This window comes from Palaemon carinicauda, chromosome 1 (assembly GCF_036898095.1).
Source record: "Palaemon carinicauda isolate YSFRI2023 chromosome 1, ASM3689809v2, whole genome shotgun sequence".
NCBI classification, from domain to species: Eukaryota; Metazoa; Arthropoda; class Malacostraca; order Decapoda; family Palaemonidae; genus Palaemon; species Palaemon carinicauda.
Window position 1 is genome coordinate 68362831 of NC_090725.1, and position 16935 is coordinate 68379765.

Consider the following 16935-nt stretch of genomic DNA (forward strand, 5'->3'; position numbering starts at 1 on the left):
TTCTTATGTGGAAGAACATATTTCAAACTTTTCCAAAAAGACTTGCAAACCCAAGGATTGATGCAACTTGATGCGAGTGTAGCCAAGAGATGAAACAGTTCTTATTATAGAGAGACCATGACTCCCCAATCCTAAAGATAGCAATGGATGGGGTGACAATGAAACAGTTGGCTGCAGGATCGCAAGCTTTTCTCATCTTGAAAAGGCAAATATTTCCTTAGAAAAAATATATTTTCTTGTAAACATAGGGACTAATTTCTCTGTATAAGTTAGTACAGTTACCAACCCCTGGATTCGCGTGGGTTAGGGACCAGAAACGCTATTTAAAAATGCTTATAACTGCCCATTTTGATATATAAAACGTATTAAAAAAATCATAAAAATTTTAGATACATTCAAGAATTGTTTTGAGACATTTTCCAGAAAAATATACTGAATGTGGCTCATGAACACCAATTAACAAACTACCATAACACAATATGTACAGTGCAATTATGTACATAAACAAAACATACAGTACTGTGCCGTACATATTGTATGTACTTTATTAATGTTACCCTTACTGTAGAGAAGTATATTTTCTAATATGCATACAGTAAACAACCCGTTTTCTTTAACTCGCTCATATTTTTAAACACATACAATTTATTGTACAATACAACACAGTACAGTACATACAATAAATAACCTACCTGGTTTTTTACACTCACATTTTTTAGCTAATTTATTGTAATAAAAGCAAAATTCATTCATGATGTCAATAAATAACCTACCTGTTTTTTTATACATTCAGATTTGTAAGTAATTTTATTGCAATACAATACAAGCAAGATTGCTTGTTGTTAATATGTAGGCTACATGTATGTACGTACAGTATACAGTACTTGCATATCCTGTTATTTATTTATCAAAATGAAAGAAAAATAAATCACTATTGTGTTTGATATGCTTAGTGGCATTGTGCGTTCATACATGCCAGAAAGTACTGTTCGTTGTTTTTTTAACTTGAGTATATACTTATTGATGTAAAATTAATTGTAAATAAATAACTATTAGATTAAAAGAAAAATTTTACAATCTGTAATTTATTTACCAAAATGAAAGAAAAATAAATCCCTAATGCATTTGATATGCATACGTTAAAGCATTGTGCGTTCTTACATACCACTCAGTACAGTTCATTGTGATTTTTAACTTAAATATGTACTTGATATAAAAAGTTAATGGTACATAAACAATTATTAGACTAATAAGGAAAATATGTTACTATATTTCATTTATTTACCGAAATGAAAGAAAAATAAATCGCTAATGTTTTATATGCGTAGTAGCAATGTGAGTTCGTTCATGCAATACCTTTGTGTTTATTGTGTTCTTTAACTTAATAATGTACTTATTGATATAAAATTCATTGTAAATAAATAATCATGAGATTAAAAGGAAAAAAGTGTTTAGATCGGTTATTTTTGGGCTCAGGCCATGTCGTCCTGATGGAAGTTCCTTCTTAGTAGCTTCCTAGGTTATATTTAACTACAGTGATATATCCCAGAAATTTTACTTAAGGTATCCAGAATTCTAACTCCTGGCGTGAATATCCCTGGCTTTCCCCTTTAGGGATATTGCATAATATCAGAGGACGTATTCTTGACACACCACAAAGCTATCTACACCCCTAATAGCGTTTACGCTTCAAGAGGGGAAAGTGGCAAAAATTGTAGGAGGGCCGTTATTAAGGCAACGCTCCTACTCGTACTATTGTTGAGCGCCAGTATGACGTCACGTCCCAGTGCCATCTTGTCATTCTTTCTCTCGTAGCGATACTAACTCTGTGTTTCCCAGTGCTTTCTTGCTATTTTGGATTGTTTTAGCTGCTATGATGCTTTCTCCAGCTTCATCTTTAATTTGTATAAATGTAAGCTCTTGCCAGTTTTTTAATCGATTCAAGACATAATTAACGTAACAAGAGCTGTTGCCTAACCGGATGGCGTCATGGATGCGGTCGTTCGACATGCATGTGTCATTTAGTCAGTCAGAACGACCTTCCCGGTATATATTCGCTTTAATAAATTTAGCTATTTAACGTTTTTAGCTAGGAAATTTTATATTATGCCGATGGTACCGTAGTTTCGGCGATTAGTTACTGATCCTAGCTCATGCTAGGCCTACTAGTCTAGGCACCTAGCCTTTACTCTCATGCATGGTCTAGTTTTCCTAGTGTGTTAATTTATTGAAGCTTTAGGCAATATTTTATACATATAAGATATTACTGCATAAATTTTCCTCTTCCAAGATAGTATACGAGTGTGTTTCGGTTGTTGATTCTCACCGCGCCTAGGGGCTTTAGTATACTTTCATTCATGTCCCCGATTGCTCTTGTATCGTCTTATTAAGAAGAGACTGACACCTCAATCTTTTTAAGCAATACCAATCTCCCTAGGGGATTTAAGAGCAATTTCTTCTCCCTCTGAATTAGCCTAGGCTAAACTCTAGTCGGTTTTACCCTGAATTTTATTCGGGTAAACCTAGGCTAGGGTGTTTCTGCCCCTTCCCTTAACCGCAAATACTGGTTTGGGTTTTGGGTCAGAACATCAGAGTATTCAGTCTGTGGTCGGTGGCCAACTGGCTTGGTGAATTGACTTCCTAAGTCAGGTTAGGCTATCGATGCAGGAGGCTAGACCTCCCTAGACCTCACTTGAAGGCATTATATGACATGATGCCTCCTCCCTGTGGCCTAGCAGACAGTCCTGTGCCGGCAGAACCTAAGCTGAAGAATTGAATTCTTCTCTTGCTAGGGGGACTCCGACGCTAGACTCTGTTCCTACCATCTGAGATAGCAGCGGGGGTGCTGCCATCTCATTCTGTACCGGGCTAACCCTAGGCTAGGGAATCGAATTCCATGGCCCCTTGGGTTGGTCCTTGTACTGGAACGGAGTCATTATAGGTGAGATAGAACCTGCCGGTTCCTACCTCATCTACAGGACCCTCACCCCTCCCCTTGCTGTCCTTTTTTGATGGCCTAGCCTTCACATATCTTGGCCATCATCCTACAATTGACTCTAGTGTGGGTAAGTTGTGGGATTGGCTCGAGTTCTCTGTCGGCTGCCGGCAGAGATTCCCCCACCCCTATCGAGTGTTCTTCAGTCCTCTCTTGGTCTGCCCTTCATAACCTTGCCGGCTGAGTTCGGTCGGGTTGTGACTGGATGGAAGCCCAAATGTATCAATTCCCCCTTCCATATCAACCCTCATTCTGGATGGAGGGCTGTAAGGCTCAGCCTTTACATGCCACCCCCCCCCCTCCCATCCATGCTTTTTCTTTCTCTCTTACCACTAGTACCCTGGGTCCTAGCTGCCGGCGTCCATGAGGCCGCCGGCAGCCGGCTGGTCTGCAGACTGCCGGCAGACTGCACTGCTGCTGAATGCTACGGGTTGCCGACGATCGGCAGCCCACTGGCAGCCAGTGACCTACCGGCCGGCTGCCAGCAGCTGGTCGAATGCTTGGTTGACGACATATCTCTTGTCGTCAGCTGACGGAGGGCCGCCGAGTGCCGGCGACCCCCCAGCGGCCAGGGGCAGGCAACTGCCGACGGTCTGCTGCCAACTGCCACTAAAAGGCAGTGCACCTTCTATTTAAACCCAGGAACTAACATGCCGGCGTATACCGTCATGTCCTACAGTATATAGCTGTATAGTGGTCAGTAGGATTGCAATATTGATCATACTGCAATAAGAAAACCACTGTATAGTTTGTACGGTTGCCCATACAATTTCTAACCGACATGGTGTTTCATGGGCAGCCTGTTGTGAGACCACTTGATACAAGAAAGTGAGTTCTTTCTTTAATTTACAGTGATCACTACATTCAACCCCCAATATTGAATTCTAGAAAACGGTGTTATGTTACACCATTATATATCATGAGGATAAAAGTCTTCCATTAATATTTCTATCCTTAAGAAATACCCTGAGATTCAATTTTGGGGAGGTTATAGCAATTGGCTGAGCAGGAGACACATGTAGGTGTCTTTCCTCTTTCCTTTCTAGTTTACCTATCCTAAGGTAAAAATATACATAACATTGTATGATGAATTTTGTGAGATAATTCAATGAATACTCATCTGCCTTTCCTTTCTTTACAGGAGGACCATCCCGAGTGTGGAAACTATTTCTGTAAGGTCCGCAGTAAGTGTGTGGAAACTATTTCTGTAAGGTCCGCAGTAAGAGTGTGGAAACTATTTCTGTAAGGTCCGCAGTAAGAACTTCTGTGGCCATGGACTGTGCAGGACGCACGCGCGCTGCGCAGCGACGAAGGGCTCTCTGAAGTATTGGGACCCCCAGGTATGTGATGTTTGCTCAAATCTGGTTACCGAGGCTTTTGATGATCAAAAGTCAAATGAGTCAAGGGATGCAGCAAGAGAGAAGCTGCGTAGATGGGTCAGAGGTTTACAGAAGAACACCACTGGCCCATACCTTCCTAACGAAAAGATAAGGGCCTGTCTTTTCCCTAGGGCATCTTCGGATGCAGTTATCCCTCAACCTCAATCTGAGATCCCCCTCGTCCAGATTCCGATAGAATCTGAAGTTTCGGATGCCATGAAGGACATCCAGCTAGATGACAACATGTCGGTTGTTTCCGAAGAGACGGAACGTAGTCTTCTAGCCGAAGAACAGGAGCAAGAGTCTGTGTTACCTCTTGAAGACGACGATGAAGGAACCGAAATTATTTCGGTTTCATCGGCTCCGGTGGCTGAGCCCGTCCCTTCGACCTCCTCTGCCCCTCAATTGAACAATATTAGTCATACCTTACCTTCTCTCCTGTCTATGAAGAAGGAGTCATCTGAGAAGGAAGCTACGCTTTGATCTAAGATGCACCAGCTCGTGACTTCCCGTTTAGCTCCGAAGAAGCTAAACGTTAAGGACCTTCCCCCTTTCTCGGACGTCAACCCATGGAGGTATGCTGAGCACATGCCTATGTTAGCAGGGAAGATCTTCCTCTCTGACAAGCTGGGTACGGTCCCAGTAGAGGATATTGAGTTTTGGCCCAGCACAGGGGCCTATCCTGACTGCTATGTTCGTCTGAGGACGGAACCTCCCTCGAAAAAGGAAACAGAGCCGAAAGAGGTCATAATACTTGACCTCCCGAAAGCCCAGGTCTTGTTCACCAGTACCTTGAAAGAGAGGGCCTTCACTAGTTCTAAGGTACCGGCTCTCAGCAAGAAGCATCCGTCTTTCATCGTTGCTTCTTCCCGTGCCTTCCCCTTTATGGAAAAAGGGTTCAAGGCAGTCGAGGCAGGGAAACCTTGCCCCACACTCGAAGAGTGTAGGCCGTTCTCCCTTGCCCTACCATCGGATGATGCGGACTGGAAGGATGTTTATAACACCTTCTCAGTCGGGAAGTTGGAGGCTGACATTGCCGGACGTCAGTTCGGAGAAGACCTCCCTAAGTTGTCGGACTTCCACCTGCGCAGGGAGCAGGAAACGAAGGAAAGACTTGCCGCCTCGATGTCTCTTCAGACTGGACTGGAGACAATGGCAAGCGTTCCCCAAACTCCAGATATGTACATGGTCTTTGCCAAAGCTCACCTGGCAACAGTCACTAAAGCCCTGTACAACTTTATTAAAGCCAGACGGGCTTATAGAGAGTTCGTGTTCGCCTCGGCTGCAGTGAGGCACGAACCACGGAAGTTGATAGCTTCCAACACCTGGGGAAAAGACCTCTTCCCGAGTGAAGTGGTCAAAGAGGTTGTCAACAAAGCTGCCACTGAGAATAGGGATCTTCTCCAAAAGTGGGGCTTGTCGGCTAATATTAAGTCTTCACCAGATGAGGGTCCCCAACCCAAAAAGAAAGACTAAGCGACCAAAAGTGCCCTCTCGCCTACCTCGACAACAGCAACTTCCCGTGGTCACGGTGTCCCAGACGGTGGCACAACCACCCACCACGTTCCAACGGGTGCCCCAGCAACTAGCGACATAGTTGCCTATTTTCACCCCAGCCTTTGAAAGGCAATCCACGACCTTTCGGCCGAAGTCTCGAGGTTCCTTTCGTGGTTCCTCTAGACGCCCCTCTAGAGGCAGGGGCAATAATTATGGGTGGACGTGGCCAAGGAGGCAAGTCCTCCAACCAGCACTTGGCCAAGGAGGCAAGTCCTCCAACCAGCACTCAAAGTGAAATGCTTCCAGTAGGAGGGAGACTCTTCTCTTTCTGGGATCGTTGGACCTTCGATCCCTGGGCCCACAGTCTAATCAAGAACGGACTGGGTTGGAGTTGGAACACAACTCCACCAATTTTCCCTCAGTTCTTCCAACACTCAACCCCATTCTGGAAGAATATGTCCAAGAACTCTTAGACAAGAGTCATGAGGGGAAAATCCGTCAAATTCCAAGGAAGGCTGTTTTGTGTTCTGAAGAAGGACTCGGAAAAACTCAGAGTCATTCTGGACTTGTCACCACTCAACAAGTTCAGGATGCTTACTCTTCAACATATTAGGTCCCTACTGCCAAGACAGGCATACAGCCTCCATAGACATGGCGGACGCATATTGGCATGTCCCAATCAATCGACAAGTTTCCTTCTACCTAGGATTCAAGCTGCAAAAGAGGCAATACATCTTCAGAGCCATACCCTTCGGACTAAACATAGCCCCAAGGGTATTCACAAAGCTTGCGAACGCGGTCATTCGTCAACTACGCCTAAAGGGAGTTCAGGTGATTGCCTACCTGGATGACTGGCTGGTGTGGGCAGCATCTGAAGAAGAATGCATGCAAGCTTCCAAGGAAGTGATCCAGTTCCTGGAACAACTAGGATTCAAGATCAACCCGGAAAAGTCTCGACTATCTCCAGCTCAAAAGTTCCAATGGCTGGGCTTTCAATGGAACTTAGTCACACTGCCTCTCTATTCCGTCAAAGAAGAGGAGAGAGATAGAGGGATCTGTCAAGAGACTTCTACGATCCGACAGGATATCAAGACGGCAACAAGAGAGGGTTCTGGGTTCTCTCTAGTTTGCCTCAGTGACAGACCCAGTGCTGAGAGCACAATTAAAAGATGCATCAGGAGTCTGGAGAAAATACGCATCAAATGCTCGAAGAGATCTAACAAGACCGATACCAACTCGTCTGCGATCACTCCTCAAGCCATGGTTGGAGGCCAAGTACCTAAAGAAGAAGGTAACCCTGCAACCACCTCCACCATCAGTCACCGTTCACACGCATGCCTCAAAGGAAGGATAGGGAGGCCACTCTCACCAACGGAAAGTCCAAGGAACCTGGTTCTCCCTCTTCAAGACCTTCCACATCAACATTCTGGAAGCCATGGCAGTTTTTCTATCGCTGAAGAAACTGAAACTTAGCTGCTCGATCCACATACGGCTGGTCCTGGACAGCGAAATGATGAGATGCCTAAATCGACAAGGTTCAAGATCGCCCCAAATCAACCAAGTGATGTTGGCCATCTTCCGCCTGGCGGAAAAGAAGAGATGGCACTTATCAGCAGTTCACCTTCAAGGGTTCTGCAATGTGACGGCAGGCGGTCTATCCAGGCTCACCCCAATAGAGTCAGAATGGTCCCTAGACGCAAGATCATTCTCCTTCATCTTACGCAAAGTCCCAGGACTGCAGATAGACCTCTTCGCAACGAGCGACAACAAGAAGCTACCCCGGTATGTAACCCCGTACGAGGATCCTCTTGCGGAAGCAGTGGATGCAATGTCCATAGATTGGAACAGATGGTCCAGGATTTACCTGTTCCATCCAACCAACCTCCTGCTGAAGGTCCTCAACAAACTGAGATCCTTTCAGGGAACAGCAGCGATAGTGGCTCACAAGTGGCCCAACAGCATTTGGTTCCCCCTGATAACGGAACTACAACTGAAGCTGATTCCGTTGCCGGATCCAGTTCTGACTCGAGTGCATTAGTTGACTGTCTCCGCTTCATCACAGAAAACCCGGAACCTTCATCTCATGTTTTTCTCACCTTAGCAGTCAAGAAAAGGTTCGGGATTTCAAAGGACAGTATCAACTTTTTAGAAGAGTATAAGTCGAAATCTACTAGAAGACAATACGAGTCTTCCTGGAAGAAATGGGTTGCCTTCGTCAAGGCAAAGAAACCAAAAGAGATCTCAACAGATTTCTGTTTATCTTTCTTTATTCATCTTCATGAACAAGGTTTAGCAGCCAACACGATCTCTATGTGTAAATCTGCCTTGACTAGACCTTTACTATAAGCCTTCCAGGTGGACTTCTCCAATGAAATCTTCAATAAGATCCCTAAGGCCTGCACTCGACTTCGGCCCGCAGCACCTCCGAGGCCCATTTCTTGTTCCTTCGATAAGGTTCTTCATCTAACCTCTACCCTGAACAACGACGATTGCTCTCTAAAGGATATGACTCAAAAAGTTATATTCTTATTTGCACTAGCCTCAGGAGCCAGAGTTAGCGAAATAGTGGCCCTTTCAAGGGATGATGGCCACATTCAGTTCACAGACTGCGGAGAACTGAACCTCTTTCCTGACCCAGCGTTTCTCGCTAAGAATGAGCTCCCCACCAAAAGGTGGGGTCCCTGGAGAATCTGCCCTCTGAAGGAAGATGCATCTCTATGTCCAGTAGAATGCCTAAAGGTCTATCTTCGTAGAACTTCAGACTTTAGGGGAGGATAGCTTTTCAGGGGAGAAACCTCAGGTTTGACTTTGAAAATATTAAGGGCGAAGATCACCTATTTCATTCGCAGAGCAGATCCAGACAGCACACCCGCAGGTCATGATCCGAGAAAAGTTGCTTCGTCTCTGAACTTCTTTCAGAACATGAGTTTTGAAAGTCTTCGCTCCTAGACTGGATGGAAGTCATTCAGGGTTTCCTTCAAGCACTACGCGAAACAAGTGCAAGAGATTAAGCATTTTGTGGAGGCAGCAGGTAGTGTACTAAAACCTGCCGCTTGAATTCTGCAAAGAATAGTGCACTAATTGGGACTTTTAGCGTAGGGTGTACATGGTTTCCTCCTATGGAGTGACATGTTTAGTGAAGTGTCTAGGTAGTGACACTATGAACTGTTCTAAGTATAAAGGTGAAAGAAGCATAAAAGACTTACACATGTGCCATGCGTATAACTACGCAAGTGTTTATGAACTGTAACGAAAGAAATGAGATATAATGAAATATTACGAAATTTCCTTTAAAGTGGCTTCACGTTTCTTTTTTAGATGAAACAATTATTTCTGTTATTACCATTTTTATTATGCTTTACACAATATTTCCAAAAATTTTTATTTTCATATTGTATTATAAAATGCACCTTATCCTTGCTACATCTCTGAATTTTGCGTCTCATTTCGCCCTAACAAATTCTAAATAAATAAAGGTGCCAGAGCAACTCATTATCCTCTTATCTTGAAAATATATTCTGAACAAATACTATATCTGTTCTAGAGCGAACAAACCTCACAATTATGTGTTATTGTATCAAGTATCAGTCCCTGGTAATGACTGATTCTATAGATCTGATTGTTTTACTGACTTGTACAAATTTCCTACATGAATGAAAATCTGTCTACCTTGCTTACAACACACCAAGTGGACCAGGGGAGGTGTCAGTAGTCAATACATACTTTGTTCCTTTCAGAATACAAACTATGTTTTACATGTATATGATGAGACCAATATACAAACTTGTTTGATAGATTGTTCATTTGAACTCACAATCCTCAGATTTTTTCCTAGAGTCTTCCCTGTAGGGGGCAAGAAGCACTGACATAGTCCATGATCAATTGAAGGGTGTATGACGGTAACACCATGTGTCTCTAAGTCTACATGACCAAGGAAAATTTATCTCGCAGTTATTGGCACTGATGGGAAATCCACAGATACATTAATGCTCTGGTAAACTTCCATCAGGACGACATGGCTGGAGCCCAAAAAAAACGATTTTGAGCGAAGCGAAAAATTTATTTTTGGGTGAGGTAGCCATGTCATCCTGATGGACCCACCTTCCTTTTACAAAGGATGAATGAATCCCTCCCAAATGTACTGTATCTGTAGCACCTAGCTAACGCTACAAAGAATGACAAGATGGCGTCGGGACGTGACGTCATACTGGCGCTCAACAATAGTACAAGTAGGAGCGTTGCCTTAATAACGGCCCTCCTACAATTCTTGCCCCTTTCCCCTCTCGAAGCGTAAACGCTATTAGGGGTGTAGATAGCTATGTGGTGTGTCAAGAATATGTTCTCTGATATTATGTGATATCCCTAGAGGCGAAAGCCAGGGATATTCACGCCAGGAGTTAGAATTCTGGATACCTTAAGTAAAATTCTCTGGGATATATCACTGTAGTTAAATATAACCTAGGAAGCTACTAAGAAGGAATTTCCATCAGGACGACATGGCTACCTCACCCAAAAATAGATTTTTCACTTCGCTCAAAATCCGTTTTAATTACCGAAATAAAAGAAAAATAAGTCGCTATTGTGTTTGATAGGCTAAGTAGAATTGTGAGTTCGTACACACAATACAGTTCTGTTGATTGTGTTTTACAATATAAAAATGTGAAGTACAGTGCTTATTGCTGTAAAATTAATTTTAAATAATCATGAAATTAAAAAGAAAAAATGTGTTACAATCTGTTATTTACCAAAATGAAAGAAAACCATATCGCTGCAGTAATGTTTGATATGCGTAGTAACAATGTGTCTTCATAGAGTACATACAAGAATTTTAATTTTTTTTTTTACCTGTAAAATGTACTTATTGATATAAAATTATTTGTAAATAAATAGCATGAGATTAAAAGGAAAAATATGCCACAATCTGCTATTTATATACCGAAATGAAAGCAAAATATTTCGCAAATATATAAAACTTTCTTGATTATTTAGTAGATAATTTATCTATAGAAAAAACTCGCGAATCTGTGATCCTCCAAATGTTGATACGTGAATACTGTATTTTCTTTTATTGATAATATACAGCATCCATTTTAAATAAAAAATATTTCAAGAAAACTTAAAACATCTGTCAAGGTCATTTCATATGGCTGGTGACGTCATATTTCTAGCCGAAGACCAGTGCCAAATCCTATTATTTCCTTTTGATATTTTATCAATTAATATTAGTATTCTCATCATCGAAACATCAAGCAATACCAAGTATATGAGAGAGAGAGAGAGAGAGAGAGAGAGAGTGTTACAAGGATTTTGGATGTCTCAAGGACTTTTTAGTCCATCTACAGGGACTCCATTTGCTCTTTGTTAGATCGATTTAGTTTAACCATTTAGAGTTCTTATGATCTTCCCCAACTTATTCTTGAACTTGTTTACCATGCTACTGTTTACTACATCCGCTGGAAGTCTATTCCACCAAGTTTTTGCTATTTTGTATGTAAAGAAATTGCCACATTGAGTGGTGTATCTTTTAAATTCCAGTTTGTATCCATTACCTCTGGACTGATTTGTGCTAAGCGTGAATAGATTCTCGTAATCTACATCTGTTATGCTTTAAGGAGCCGGCAGGCTAATGCAGTTTTTTAAGGACAGGACTTTGACATTCATACCACTTAATAAGGTGACTTAGGACATCTCCAAACTGCATAGGATTTTTGCCTCAGACCTTCGGTTTTACAACGCCAGGGCGATTTATCCTTAAAAGGAGTGTTTTACAAATTCAATCTCCTCCCTTGATACTTAACAATAAGAGCTGTAGTAGGGTCAATATATGGAAAATAGCCCCTCAACCATCAGAAAATTGTAACATAAGGTTTCTTAACTGATTCTGGTAGGTTTTAATGTACTTTTTAACTTGATAAAAGTTTACCAAACTATAACTCCCGGAAAGTGATTTTTCAAGATGGCGTCCAAGATGGCCGCCGAAACCTTTGAACGATCATAACTCTATGACTATCAACTCAAATTTGATGATCTTGGTGTCTATTCCTACATTAAGATCATAAAAAATGATGTTGGCCTATTATGTGCCAATGTTTTAGGGGTAGAGGTGGCATTTTTCTTATATTTGATTGGATCTAACTGCATAACTAATTAGAATCTTTCTCTATTTCAGATATGATTCAACAATGAGTGCAAGCACAGTCAGTCAAGCTTCTTGTCTAATCTGCAAGGAGGAGATTGAGGATTCCAGTGATAACTGGGTTGCAATTCAGTGGAAGGGGGCAAAAGGAATAAATGATGCCAGTGTAAAGAGGAAAGACATCTTGTAGTTGAAGCTGGTATGAAAGTGCATAAAAGCTGTCGTCATTAATGTTAAAAACATTAAAAGCCATGTTGCAAAGAAAAGTAGTGCTTCTGTGCCAGGAAAGAGAACCACAATATGCTCAAGTGGAGCTTTTGATAGTGCAAAGGACTACATATTCTGTGGATGTACAATTGATTTGGACAAGAGACACTTTAGCTGGGTACGCACGGACAAATTTGTGGAAACAATTTTGGAGGTCTGTGAATCCCGTTCAGATGATTGGGGACTGATTGTAAAGGGCCGCATTGAATACCATTTACAAGATTTACATGCAGCAGATGGCCTTTATCATCATTCATGCAGTAGAAATTTCAGGAACCTCAAGTCTGTGCCTTTTGAGTTCCAGCATGCCCCTGATGCCAAGCGCAGAAAGCCAGGATGTCCCAAAGATTAAGATAAGTATGAAGCATTTCAGAAAATGTGTGCTTACCTAGAACTGAACAGTGAGGAACAACTAACTGTGACATCTTTGAGCCTCATAATGAAAGGTTATCTTTCCAATCCTGATTCTGAACTCTATGACAATTACAGTTTGAAAAAGCATCTTAAAGGGCACTTTAAGGACTCAATCATATTTTCTGAAGGAGAAGGCTTGGACAATATTGTCACTATGAGAGAACAAACATCGCAGATTCTGAGATCATATTACAAAGGAAAGTGTCAGGAAGATGATGAAGAATCCCAAAAACTTGCTATTATTGAAACTGCCGCCAGATTAATCAAAAGTGACATCAAGTCTGAGGTTTCCACTATGAAGAATCAGTGCTCAAGTAGTGAGGATTTAAAGCTTGATTCAGTGCTTTCATTCATTCCAACTAGTCTGCGAATATCACTGGAAACATTGTTCGCTGGGAAAGACACAAGACACAAGGTTGCTGCAGTTGGTCATGCCATAATTCAGGAAGTTCGCCCACGAGCTGTCAGTGCCCCGCTACAAGTGGGACTTGCTGTGCAAATCCATCATCTATATCGTTCAAAGTTCTATGTGGATACCCTTCATAAGATGGGATTTCGCTGTTAATATACAGAAGTGATGAGATTTGAAAAAAAAATGCAGCAGATTGTGTGGAACCTGATGTTCTAGGTGGAGATGTAGATTTGCTGGAAATGTCTGTTCTTTTTGCCGCTGATAATGTGGATCACAATCTTATCACTCTCGATGGCAAAGGCACACTTAATGGAATGGGTGTCAGTGCCTCTGTCACCCCTGGAAAACAGACAAACCATATCATTCCACAAAAACAGATCTCAGAACTGAAATCTGATAAGAAAACAAAGATTCCAGTTGTGAAGTACAGGTTTGCAAGGCACGCTTGTCATAGAATAGTCTTCCAGGACCTGCCAAGATTTCTTGTCTGTGACAAGGGAATAGATATTCTGTGAGAAGTCTCCCTTACCTTCAAAGAGGCAACACCAAATTGGCTGGGGATGATGCATAGAGGGAGCCAGCACCCTGGGAAATCATCAGTCAAGTTCTTACCAATGATCAATATGTACTCTGGAGACAAATCATGCATTGTGTCTACTTCATACTTTGTTTGCAACCTTGCCATGAAGCACAACCTGCCCCCCATTGTAACTTTTGACCAGCCTTTGTATTGGAAGGCTGCCAAAATCATCCTTGATACACTATCATCACTACGCCATACCATTTTCACCAAGAAAGTGGCAACTACTGAAGCATTTGTCACTCCTGAAAGGCTTCCCCCAACAAGTTTCCATAGCTAACGTGTGTACTTCCAAATGATGGTATGGATGGGAAAGGCAAGTGAAATGAACCCAATTGAATGGGGATGGAAACTCGAGAATGATCAGTTAGTTCCAGTTATGACCCAAAACAAGGCTGCACCTAACACACTCTTGAAAATTACCCATTGCAACTGTTCAGAGGGATGCAGATTATCTTGATGCAGCTGCAGACGTTCTGGACTCCCTTGCACTGGTGTATGAGGCCCTTGCCAGACTGAAAACTGTAACAATCCAAACAACACTCGAGAGGTTGATACTGAGGAGGAGGATGACACTCAAAATTAAAACACTGAAACTTGTTCTATGTGGATAAAAGTGTTATTAACTAATGTAACCAAGCACTTGAAATATAAGGCTCTTTTAAGTGTAATTAGGATTTGATATAATTAGAAGATTATATAAACATGAGCACTGTAAGTTAACAACCCTATAGAAGACGCTCATAATTAGTTTGCTATTATAATACCTCTAAGAATAAATTCTTTTAACTATTGCTTGTTGAAAGTGTTTGTGTATAAGGTGATAGTGAACATCTGAAGGTCAAGTATCCAATTTTATAATGATTTAACAACTCAATGATATCCCTAGTTGCCTTAATATGTTCTTTGCCCCTAAAAATGTAGGAATAGACACCAAGATCATCAAATTTGAGTTGATAGTTATAGTTATGATCGTTCAAAGGTTTCGGTGGCCATCTTGGATCCCATCTTGAGATAAACACTTTTCCGGGGGTCTTAGTTTGGTAAACTTTTATTATGTTAAAAAGTACATTAAAACCTACCAGAATCAGTTGAGAAACCTATTGTTACAATTTTTGGGGGGTTAAACTCTATTTTGCCCTGACTACTGGGATTACTACCTTATATAGACCTCCAATAGAATATAGTTTTTTTTTTTCTAAAAGTAATATTTTTGCTAGATATGAATATTTTCATATGGTAAAAAATTAACTCTATAATCATGGAAAAAGTCAAGAAAAAATATGAAACATAAGTTGTAAAAAATGCCCTAAATTTGATTGTTTTACAATGTCTTTCAAAGATATATACCAAATTTCAATGCTATATCTTTAAAGCTAAGGGAGAAGAAGAAACTTGAAAGTCAATAAGTACAGTATAGTTTTGGGATACGGGCATTGTAAGTTTTTCTTTGTTTTGATACAAAGACAATATTAACAAATCATGATAATTATGAATTTTATATTAATTTTTGGATATTAATAAACCAAAACAATGTCATTTATCATAATTTAATCATAAATGAAAATCCCTTTGTTCAATATCTTGCTTATTTAGGCGAGATGGTAGGTCCTTGATCATCTCTCTCCTTCACTAACTCTGCTAATATCGCTGATACTGCCCACTTCTGAACTCTTATTAGAGCAAATTTTCTTCTTCCTTACAATCATAAAACTTTCTGTGTTGTAACTCAAGGAATCTAAACAAACGCCACTGCTCACAATTTGTTTTATATCGAAATGTAATAATTATCAAAATTTACGATAATAGAAGAAATACTGCATTTTCTTATAGGGATTACTATTTTTGGTTAATTGAGTTACTTTTACTAATTACAGTGGAACCTCTACATACGATCTTAATTTGTTCCGGGACCTAGATTGTATGTTAAAACGATCGTATGTTGGAGCGAATATTTCCATAAGAATACACTAATTTGCATAGTTCGTTCTACAGCCCAAAAACCTATGATAACTCCTTAATAAATTACTACATATAATTACACATAGCAATAATACAATTGCATTATATAATAAAGATTAAATTAGGATAATTATAAAGAATGAATAAAAAAGGGGTTTTTATAATCCCTTTACCTTAGACAGGCCAACGAAGGTGTAGGCTTTGCTACGCAGGAGGAGACGGACGGTCGGCGAGGAGGTAGAGATGGTGACTGTGATAACGTACCGTAACTTACTCTAACTTAAAATATGTGAACTTTAACCTAATTTAGCTTATTTATTATTTAATTTTTATATTTTATATATTCTTTTTTAAATTTTCTTTTTCTCTTTTTGATTTTTAATTTTCATCACTTTCACTCACTTCAATCTTAGTTTTCTTTGCTTCACTTTCTTTCTCTTCATCACGATCACTAGACCGCTTCGAAGATTTTTTAAAGAAACTATCGCGAGAAAGTTGCTTGGTAGGGCTTTTCAGAATTTTTCTGAAATGAGTTAAGCAGACATCATCGAATTGCGAAACTACATGGCAAACTTGAAGTTTCTGTGGGTGATATCAATGAAATTAACCACGTGTTGACGATGTGCTAACATCTCTTTTATTGTATGGCATGCAGCTCCTTGAGTTCCTCGGTGGTGAGCCCTTCATGATGCTCCTCGACTCGGTGATGTCATCTTCATCGACCTTCAGACCCACGGACTTGCCAAGGAATACACTTTCTTCTACGTCAAGCACAGGTTCAGGTTCGGGGCCAAAAGCTGAATTTAGTCTCTCTCGAGTTACTCCCCTCCAAGGCTGATCTATGGTCTTCAAGCAGTGCACACAATTGAAATGGCTCCTCCAAAATTCCCACAAAGTTAAGTTGGTGCTTAGTGTGACATTAAGAGAACTGTCCGCCATTATTTTCTTCTAATGATCCAAAATACACCATTTCTATATATGTTTTAGACGTATATGATACCTTCATCATATAAAAATTTCAAGACATTTGATCAAAAGTTCTTTGATTTATTAGCAAAAATCATGATTTAAAAAAAAAAAATTAGGTACATTTTTCCTCACTAATATGACACCAATTGTATTGAATCTTATACCATGAAAAACTACTTTATGAACCGATCAATTCTATTAGACGGAATTTTGATTTTCCTTTCCTTTTTTTTCCTTTTTTTTTACAAATTTTTATTTTTCCTCGTCTAAACGCTAACTAATCGTGAAAAAGAAAGTAACAATAAAATCAAAATTCCGTCTCAC

General features: G+C 40.5%; 2 protein-coding genes across 4 annotated transcripts in view; both read right to left on the minus strand.

Moving 5' to 3' along the window:
* Positions 1 to 16935, minus strand: part of LOC137648750 (retinol dehydrogenase 13-like) — a 1058070-nt gene that overhangs the window by 110474 nt on the left and 930661 nt on the right. The window lies entirely within an intron of this gene.
* LOC137648743 (hypoxia up-regulated protein 1-like) overlaps positions 1 to 16935 on the minus strand; it is a 216192-nt gene that overhangs the window by 58956 nt on the left and 140301 nt on the right. The gene's annotated exons all lie outside the window — the stretch shown is intronic.